The sequence below is a fragment of the Schistocerca nitens genome, chromosome 4 (assembly GCF_023898315.1).
Source record: "Schistocerca nitens isolate TAMUIC-IGC-003100 chromosome 4, iqSchNite1.1, whole genome shotgun sequence".
NCBI lineage: Eukaryota > Metazoa > Arthropoda > Insecta > Orthoptera > Acrididae > Schistocerca > Schistocerca nitens.
Window position 1 is genome coordinate 540,025,251 of NC_064617.1, and position 10,534 is coordinate 540,035,784.

Here is a 10,534-nt window from a genome sequence, read left to right on the forward strand (position 1 = left end):
CCGGGCTGGTTGAAGGGTCGCGCCCAGAATGCAACGAATGTTCTCGATTAGGGAGAGATCTGGAATCTAGTTGGGATGCTAGTGTTTGGCAGATAATATCCTCCTGAAATTTACCCCAATGGTACAATTTTAAGTGTTCGTAATAGTCGGCTTTTGTAAGCCTGATATGGAATGGCTCTAGAGTTCTGTAATTACCGATCATAATAGCAGCAGTAAATATAATATTGCAAGTACGTTGTTCTCTATTAGTAATTGACGTAAAGTCGTTCAGTAAAACAAAAGACATTTCTGGCGTTCTCCAGGATTGCGTTATAGACCCTCTGCTGTTTCTTATGTATATAAATGATTTAGGAGACAATCTGAGCAGCCGTATTAAGTTATTTGCAGATGATGCTGTCGTTTATAGTCTAGTTCACTCATGAGAAGATCAAACAAATTGTAAACGATTTAGAAAAAGTATCTGTGTGGTGTGAAGATTGGAAATTAACACTAAATAATTAAAAGTGTGAGGTCATCCACATAAGTGCTAAAAGGAATCCGTTAAACTTCGGTTACACGATAAATCAGTCAAATCTAAAAGCCGAAAATACTACTAAATACTTAGGAATTACAATTGCGAAGAACACACAAAAAGTGTTGTAGGGAAGGCAAACCAAAGACAGCGGAGTACATTGAGTAAACTCAAAGACAAATAGTGGAGACAGTGTCACGTATATGATACAGGATATGGGGTGGACATCATTAAAACATAGGAGTTTTTCGTTTCGGCGGAATCTTCTCACGAAATTTCAATCACCAACTTTCTCCTGCGAATGCGAAAATATTTTGCTGACGCTGACCTACATATGGAGAAACGATGATCATAATAAAATAAGGGAAATCAGAGCTCGCACGGAAAGATACAGGTGATCGGTTTTTCGGGCGCTGTTCGAGATTGAAATAACAAATAATTATTGTGAAGGTGGTTCGATGAACCCTCTGCCAGGCACTTCAGTGTCATTTGCACAGTATCCATGTAGATGTAGATGTAGGTGTAGACATAGTCGCCGGCCGGTGTGGCCAAGCGTTTAAAGGCGCTTCAGTCTGGAACCACGCGACCGCTGCGGTCGCAGGTTCGAATCCTGCCTCGGGCATGGATGTGTGTGATGTCCTTAGGTTAGTTAGGTTTAAGTAGTTCTTTCTAGGGGACTGATGAGCTGAGATGTTAAGTCCCATAGTGCTCAGAGCCATTTGAACCATTTTTTGTAGACATAGTCATACTAGCAAAAGAAATAATAGCTACCTTTTTAACTGTAATGTCATTATTGTTGGCAACGGCCTTGCCGCAGTGGTAACACCGGTTCCCATCAGATCACCGAAGTTAAGCGCTGTCGGGCTGGGCTAGCACTTGGGTGGATGACCATCCGGTCTGCCGAGTGCTGTTGGCAAGCAGGGTGCACTCAGCCCTCGTGAGGCAAACTGAGGAGCTACTTGATTGAGAAGTAGCGGCTCTGGTCTCGTCAACTGACATACGGCCGGGAGAGCGGTGTACTGATCACATGCCCCTCCAGATCCGCATCCAGTGACACATGGGGACTGAAGATGACAGGGCGGCCAGTCGGTGCCGTTGGGGTTTCCAAGGCCTGTTCGGACTGAGTTTGGTTAATGATTATAAACTACTGTGAATGTAGGAACTGAAACGCAGTGAGAATGTACAGCCCATTTCGCAGCACAACGTAATAGGGCATAATATCAAATAAATAAATTAGTGTTCTGCTGAATCGTAACCCATCTACCCGTTGTAGCAATTCCCAGTAATCGACGTCGACCTTCCATGACCACCAGATCTATGTTTTTATTCCGTGACACGGCTATTCATTGTGAACAGGAAGAGTGGCCGTTTACTGTTTGACAGCTGAAACACTTAAGCATGACGACCTGGATACTGCACAGTCCGATTGTGATCAAATAGACATGGCTATAATTGGATTTTAAATTTCCACGGCGCTCTATGTTTTCTCTTTCCACTTCAATTTTCACATCACGAACATTTTATAATGCACACGCACATCGCTTGTTAAGGATGTGTATTATATTTAACTAATATTATTTTTTTACTGTTATACCGGGTGATGAAAAAATCAGTATAAATTTGAAAACTGAATAAATCACGGAATAATGTAGATAGAGAGGTAAAAATTGACACACATTCTTGGAATGACATGAGGTTTTATTAGAACAAGAAACAACAACAAAGTTCACAAAATGTCCGACAGATGGCGCTGGACAGCAAAACGTCAGTGACTGCGCATGGCAATCGTCATGCTTGGCCTCCCAGGTCCCCAGACCTCAGTCCGTACGATTATTGGCTTTGGGGTTACCTGAAGCCGCAAGTGTATCGTGATCGACCGACATCTCTAGGGATGCTGAAAGACAACATCCGACGCCAATGCCTCACCATAACCCCGGACATGCTTTACAGTCCTGTTCACAACATTATTCTTCGACTACAGCTATTGTTGAGGAATGATGGTGGACATATTGAGCATTTCCTGTATAGAACATCATCTTTGCTTTGTCTTACTTTGTTATGCTAATTATTGCTATTCTGATCAGATGAAGCGCCATCTGTCGGACGTTTTTGAACTTTTGTATTTTTTTGGCTCTAATAAAACCCGATGTCATTCCAAGCATGTGTGTGAATTTTTACCTCTCTATCTACATTATTCCGTGATTTATTCAAATTAATTCTGACTTCTTGATCACCCAGTATATGCAAAATGTTGTAGATACCGATATGTATACATTTGTTTATGTGTCCTCTGTATCAGATGTTACTGACGATGGCCTCCATGCCTGAATATCGTTCTGGCAATTAAATATTTTGTATGCAGCTCGTGGTGTGGCGAAAAATGTCTGTTAACCTTCCCATGGCGTACCTAGCGAGGGATGGGGGAGGGCAACTGCCCCTACAGACTTAAAAATAAATAAATGAAACGAAATAAAATAATAACTTCGCAAACTAAATCACTTCCATCAAACGGTGATACACATCATTTCTCCATCAGTATTCACGAAGTTATTTCTCGTATTTTTAGCCAATGTAAAAAAACTACTAAAATGAGAATGTACGTGGTTTTGAAAATTTCCGTTACAAACTTCCAGGACTTTTAGAGGGGAGTGAGCTACAACCATTTCAAAACATGTTGTTAACGCGACCACTTCTGTGAGTAATTGATTAGACATGACCCAGTATGTCACCTGGTTTACAATTCCACTCATTAATAACAGAATAAATAGCTCGTTTACTCATTGACATGCAGTACAGCCTTTTCCAGTTCGGGTGTGCGGCGTCTCTTTCGATCATCAGAGTCACGCCTGCTGACGGTGGAGGGACTCTTTTTCGAACCCGTTGCGTAATTGTGGCGAACATCGTATGCGATAGAGTCAGATGTTGTAGAGAACAATCCTGATAAAGGCGACGACCAAAACTTCCATTGCCGTGAGGTTCGCCGTTCAGAAGGATCATGTCGGCGTATTCTGCAAACATGTACTCAACCATTTCGCTCTAACACTCACAGAGACACAAATGAGGCTCGTTTGAGGTCAGAGAGGTAGGATGTACCTCAAATGACATCAGCCGATCCGACGTGACCATCCTCCACAATGACCACCCTGTTGCATACCTACCTGGAAAACATGTTACGGACACACAAGTTGCACAAGTGGCAACAATTGAAAACCTACCACCAGGTGCTTGAGCTGGACGGGAATATTACCTATAAAAATGGCCTTATTAAACTGACTTGTTTACAATTCAGTGCAGTCTGAAACACGACTAAAGTTCACGGCAGAGTATTGTCAAGGAAGGTTCAGCGGAAGAACACAGCTACAGACCTTCAGACACTATATGCTTTCAACGAGACTGAGTGCAGGGCGAAGCGAAAACGTCGGGTTAACAAACGAAAACTACTTTCTCGCTAGGGCGAGTACCTGTGTTGTAACTGTTTTCAGAGTGACACATAATTCTCTACAGCTAAATTTACAGCACTCTTATTGTCGAATAACGATATTCCGGGTTATCAAAAAGTCAGTACAAATTTGAAAACTGAATAAATCACGGAATAATGTAGATAGAGAGGTACAAATTGACACACATGCTTGGAACGACATGGGGTTTTGTTAGGACCGAAAAAATACAAGCGTTCAAATATGTCCGACAGATGGCGCTTAATCTGATTAGAATAGCAATAATTAGCATAACAAAGTAAGACAAAGCAAAGATGATGATCTTTACTGGAAGTGGTCAATATGTCCACCATCAGTCCTCAACAATAGCTGTAGTCGAGGAATAATGTTGTGAACAGCACTGTAAAGCATGTCCGGAGTTATGATGAGGCAATGGTGTAGGATGTTGTCTTTCGCCGGTCGGACTGGTTCAAAAATGGCTCTGAGCACTATGGGACCTAACTTCTGAGGTCATCAGTCCCCTATAACTTAGAACTACTTAAACCTACCTAACCTAAGGACATCACACACATCCATGACCGAGGCAGGATTCGAACCTGCGACCGTAGCGGTCGTGCGGTTCAAGGCTGTAGCGCCTAGAACCGCTCGGCTACTCCGACCCGCATGAAATGGCTATCAAGTCCGTCACCCACCTACATTGGGAGAAATTATCATCACGATAAAATAAGACGGAACCACGCTGTTGCAGGTTCGAATCCTGCCTCGGGCATGGATGTGTGTGATGTCCTTAGGTTAGTTAGGTTTAAGTAGTTCTAAGTTATAGGGGGCTGATGACCTCAGAAGTTAAGTCCCTTAGTGCTCTGTGCCATTTGAACCATTTGTCTTTCAGCATCCCTAGAGCTGTCCGTCGATCGCGATACACAGGCAAGCCCAAAGCCAATAATCGCACGGATTGAGGTCTGGGGACCTGGGAGGCTAAGCATGACGAAAGTGGCGGCTGAGCACACGATCATCTCAAAACGACGCTCGCAAGAAAACTTTCACGCGCCTAGAAATATGGTTTTTTTTGGTCTTAATGAAACCCCATGTCTTTCAGAGCATGTGTGTCAATTTTTACCTCTCTATCTACATTATTCCGTGGTTTATTAAGTTTTCAAATTTATACTGACTTTTTGATCACCCGGTATAACTTTAGCGTGCATTCAACAATAAGTTGTTTTCCAGCGGAGATGCGGAGAAATTATAAACACTATTTTAAAATTGAACTTCGTTCTGTCTTAATTATTTTGAGATACAGTATTAATATTATTGTTGCAGTAAATAACTGTTGGTAAAATTATTACTGCTGATCTAAAGCAGACACGATAATGAGCAAGTTATCTTTAGATGGCACATCGGAAGCGACAGTATCGACTGACGGAACGATATACGGAATAAAAATACTTATTTACCCACCAGCATTAACAAACAGTATCAACGCAACAGTAATTTTCACAAACAAATGAGAGCTCACAACAGTATATAGTTTCTGCACTTATTTCCTTGTGTTATTCGTCCTTTTCTTTCCATATTCTTGTAAATATCTGCAGTTAATAGAGCGACTGACATCACTCATTAGAGGCTGGGAGAGCGCTGAAATTTGTAGCCCATGAGAAGCGAGCAGACTGAGATATAACGGTTAAAATACCATAAGGAGATTTGTGTATCGGACACAATGAAAAAAGGCGTTGCGTTTGGGATGCGGTGAAGTAAGGCTCTCACTGTTGGTCGTAACAAGGAATTTGGAATTAGTTTCTCTAGACGGATGCAGTCAGTTGTGTGCGTAGTTGCGATATTTAGAAATTGCAGGAGTGTAGCCAAGCAGCTTCATAATGAAATTCTATTCCGAATTGTAATAGGACTGTATCTTAACGTCTTAACATTCGTTTAGTGGCTGCAACAACGTTATTCTCAATCCAGTTATTTATTTCCCGCGAAATTTGGGTTTTATTGATACGATGGGTACAAAACTAACATCTATCTGTTTCATAATAGTCGTTCAAAATCGCTACAACTGTAGTTCGATGAGCAACGCAGTTCATATTCTGCAGTGAACCTTATAAAAAGTATGCGATGTTGGAACTAATTTGAGTCGATATACTGTCGTGCGTAGAATAATAGACAGACAAGCCAAAGGCTTATATAAATCGATAGTACATTCAGTTCCACATCGTAAAGATTCTAAACAGGCAGTAGTTTACGGATAAAAAGCAAGTGTCACATCGCTTGTTGTGAAAAAGTGCATCAAAAATAAAGAGCAAAATCACAATGTTGAGTAGAATATTGTGCGTTACATATGTTGATACTACGACCCCTGCGTTCCTGGCTTTAGACTGCGCTGTCCGCCTAGGGCGCTGGCCTACGCTGAATAGAAATTCGATGCCCCTGGCTTTGTTGTGCAACGTCACGCTACGGGTGAGGTGGCGCCCTGCACAGAACATTGACCGGAACCCCTGATCACTGGCGATAATGCAGGCCTCGTGTAATTGGATCAGCGACACGCGCGTTCCGGATTAACGCTGATATGTTGCTAGGGTCCTGCCTGATCACGACCTCGGCGATAATTTCATTAACGGAGTACAATACCCCGTCGCTTCTAGCTATTTACAGCGACAGAAAAATAGAGGATGAAACTTCACATATTTCAACAGCTCGTTAGATAAAATATGCGCTGAAAGGAACATGACACTCCACGAATCTGACGGTAGCGCCTGTTCTGACTACATGGTGCAAATTCTCGTGTTTGCGACGATTCCTTCTTTTTGAATTAAATAGCAGAATCCGCAGTCATCACCACACTTTATTTGCAAATTTAAACACTTTCGGCTTGCGGCGGAGCGGGAACGTTCTGTCGTCTCCTTACTCTCTCTCTCTCTCTCTCTCTCTCTCTCTCTCTCTCTCTCTCTCTGTCACTTTCAGCTGGCTTCGGTGGCCGAGCGGTTCTAGACGCTTCAGTCCGGAACCGCGCGACTGCTACGGCCGCAGGTTCGAATCGTGTCTAGGTCATGGATGTGTGTGATGTCCTTAGGTTAGTTAGGTTTAAGTAGTTCTAAGTTCTAGGGGACTGATGACCTCAGATGTTAAGTCCCAAAGTGCTCAGAGCCATTTGAACCTGTCACTTTCATCGAACAGTTCACCTACAGTTCTTCCTTCCAACGTCCCTTCACTCTGCAGTAGTAGATACACGATAGGCAGTGTAAAGCAGCATTGATGAAGCCACTACCTAATACCTACCACAGAGGGACCGCGTAACTCAAGTTGCAAATCAGTTCCTGTAAGTTCATTTTCACAAATTTCTGGCGGTAGGAGAATGCAGTTTAATTGCAGTAAGGATATGAAAATTCTATTAACGTCTTTTTATTCATAAGAAAGCACATGAAATGGCTATGACTTATCTTAATAATATGAATATTTATATGTGTGTTTGGAGGGAGAGAGAGATTGATTTTTGATTGAGATTTTTACTTTAAGTCGCAACTGTCACTTGAATTTAGGTTGCTGCCTCCTTGAATGATGAGCTTCTGCACCAGTTCGTGACGCATTATAATTTGGAGGAAGTAATTATTCTTTAAGGTTTAAAATACGACTCTGTTAATTACTTGGCCATATTGCGGATAGCTTTGAGCCCAAGTTTTCGTAGGTTTTCATACCTAAGGGACGACTGTTGTAACTAAATAAGATCAACCAGCAATCTGCTTATCGTGAGAAAGGGAGATTGCTTAGCACACAAACTTCCTTCAAACTACACGTCCTGCTCCATCAAAATTGGTCAGTGGAGCTCAGCACCATACTATAGTACAAGAACATAATGCAATTACTGTAATTAAGAAATTATGAGAGATTGTTACTTATTGAATGCAAACTATAGAGAATGCATTTCTTTTCCTGTATTTTAGTGAACTTTGTACATTTAAAATTCTGTCGATTCATACACGGCGACAACAATGAAGTTCACTTTTTCCAAAAATAAGATATTTTTATTCTTCACTTCCAGAAAATTTGTATACATAAATGTTTGGCAACTCTTACACATACTTTACTCGGTTTTGTCACTAAAATATCAATTTTCATTAAATGTAACAATATATTCTGAGCGCGGCCTAGCAGCACGACCTCTTTCCACAAGCTACAGATTAACAGTCCTCTTTTTTTTAATAAATGAATTTTTTTTAGCGTCCATACTCGAAGATTCTCTGATACTATCGTTGCGGGGATTGCGCGCTAGAGTTTCTTGCTGTCCAGCTGCGCTTCACTTCACTTCAAGTACTTTAAGAGTCACATTTACGGTATTTACATACATTACTGAGCTTCTCAGAATAAAATCAGACGCAAATTAGTTTAAAAAAAAAAGCAGTGAGGCACACGTATCATTACATCTTCCTTCCGACGTCCCTTCACTCTGCAGTAGCAGATGCACGGTAGGCAGTGTAAAGCAGCATTGATGAAGCCACTACCTAATACCTACCACAAAGAGGTCGTGTAACTCAAGTTGCAAATCAGTTCCTGTAAGTTCATTTTCACAAATTTCTGGCGGTAGGAGAATGCAGTTTAATTGCAGTAAGGATTTGAAAATTCTATTAATGTATTTTTATTCATAAGGAAGCACATGAAATGGCTATCAAGTCCGTCACCCACCTATATAGGCAGAAATGATCATCACGATAAAATAAGACGGAACCTCGCTGCTGCTGCTGCTGTTTCAGTCGCAGGTTCGAATCCTGCCTCGGGCATGGATGTGTGTGATGTCCTTAGTTTAGTTAGGTTTAAGTAGTTGTAAGTCTAGGGAACTGATGACCTCAGATGTTAAGTCCCATAGTGCTTAGAGCCATTTGAACCATTTTTGATAAGATAAATCGGGGCTCGCACGGAAAAATTTAAGTCCTTGTTATTCCCGCGCGCCTTTTGAGATTGTAACGGTAGAGAGACAGCTTGAAGGTGGTTCATTGAACCCTCTGCCAGGCACTTTATTCTGAATAGCAGAGTAATCACGTAGATGTAGATGTACCCGAAGGAAAAATTATAAAACTGCTTCTGTTCACAATACATAGACGGTGCCCCACTTTTCTCCGGAATCTGTCAGAATATTGTGTTATTTACGATGTGGCATGGAAATGGACAAGATGAAATAAGTTTGCTTCCAAAAGCTCTGTACTTTACGTTATCTAAAATCTCTTGAATAACATATTCTAAAGATACAGTTCCTACCAGCCGTTTGTTTGCTGCAATAGAAAATCAAAATGTAACACATTCCGTTCTGTAGCTCTTGATCCGTCAAATAACAGCGGAGTAAAACGTTCAACATACAGATTTCGTTTTTCATTTTCATTCCTATTGCTGCCAACTAGATAGCTTCTTCCAATACCGTCAACAGACAACATGGCTTCTTTTGTCGCCTCACTATATCACTTTGATGCATCTGTTATAGCGTACAATGAAATGTTGGGTAGCATATATATATATATATATATATATATATATATATATATATATATATATATATATAGGAACTACAGTTATTGCGTTTCTAATTGTACACGTGATTGTGGCAGAGTCCCTCACATTAATAACTGACGTAGACGATGATTCTATTATGTAATCTGAAGATGGCCATTTAAATGGTCGATACTAGTAATCCTTGCATCCTTCCTTGCGATCTTGACAAATGAATTCCAGAAGAAGAATTACATTCGCAATTTTATTATAAATTTTATTTATATAACGTGGAAGTTAATTATTCACTTTGGCAGTGTGTTTAATTATATTTAGCTCGTTCGACTTCTGAGGGTTGAAGCTTCAACCTGTTAACAGCAAAATTGAAAGAAAGCCGTTTTATGCTCGCTTGGATGGTCTGGGTAATAGTTTACAATAGTGTCAATGCAAGTATTTCTTCTGAAGATTTCAAAAGTATGTTTCCACTTATTCCAGATGTTCAAATCTAAGAAACTAATGGAATCATTTATGTCTAGTTGACATGTAAACTTGATTTTATCATGTAAACCATTGACTTACTGACAACTGCATTAATGACATGATCGTTATCTTTAACTAACAAAAATGGACCATCAACATATCTGAAATAGTATACTACCTTTTTAAAACTGCGATTTTCAGTTAAAAATTTCTTTTCATGGTAACTGTTAAACATATCGGCCAGAAGGCCAGAAATGTATTTCCAATATTAAGTCTGTCCGTTTGGAGATATACTCCATCTTTAAATTTAAAATAGTTATACTTCAGAATTAGCAGCAGCAAGTAGATGAACTCATTGATATTGAGAAAGCCTGTTTAGATCACTTAGATTCTTCGTAATAATTTCAGTAATGCTGTTAACTAGTATACTAGTGTAAAGTTTTATTATGTCTAAGGGCACAAATGTCATTCGTGCAGATACGAGTATTGGTATTTTACAAATGTTACTGACAAAATCAGAACAGTTTTTGCCCCATAATTGTCAATTGTAGTGAAAATGTCTCTTAAAAAACTGAGGCACTTCCTGACAACTTTACTGAAAGGATCAGCTCTCCAGCTAATGACCGGTCTCGCCAGC

The 10,534-nt window shown here is 40.4% G+C and overlaps 1 pseudogene; it reads left to right on the plus strand.

Moving 5' to 3' along the window:
• The first annotated feature begins 1,309 nt into the window (after positions 1-1,309).
• Positions 1,310-1,427, plus strand: LOC126253939 (5S ribosomal RNA; annotated as a pseudogene).
• The last annotated feature ends 9,107 nt before the right edge of the window (positions 1,428-10,534 follow it).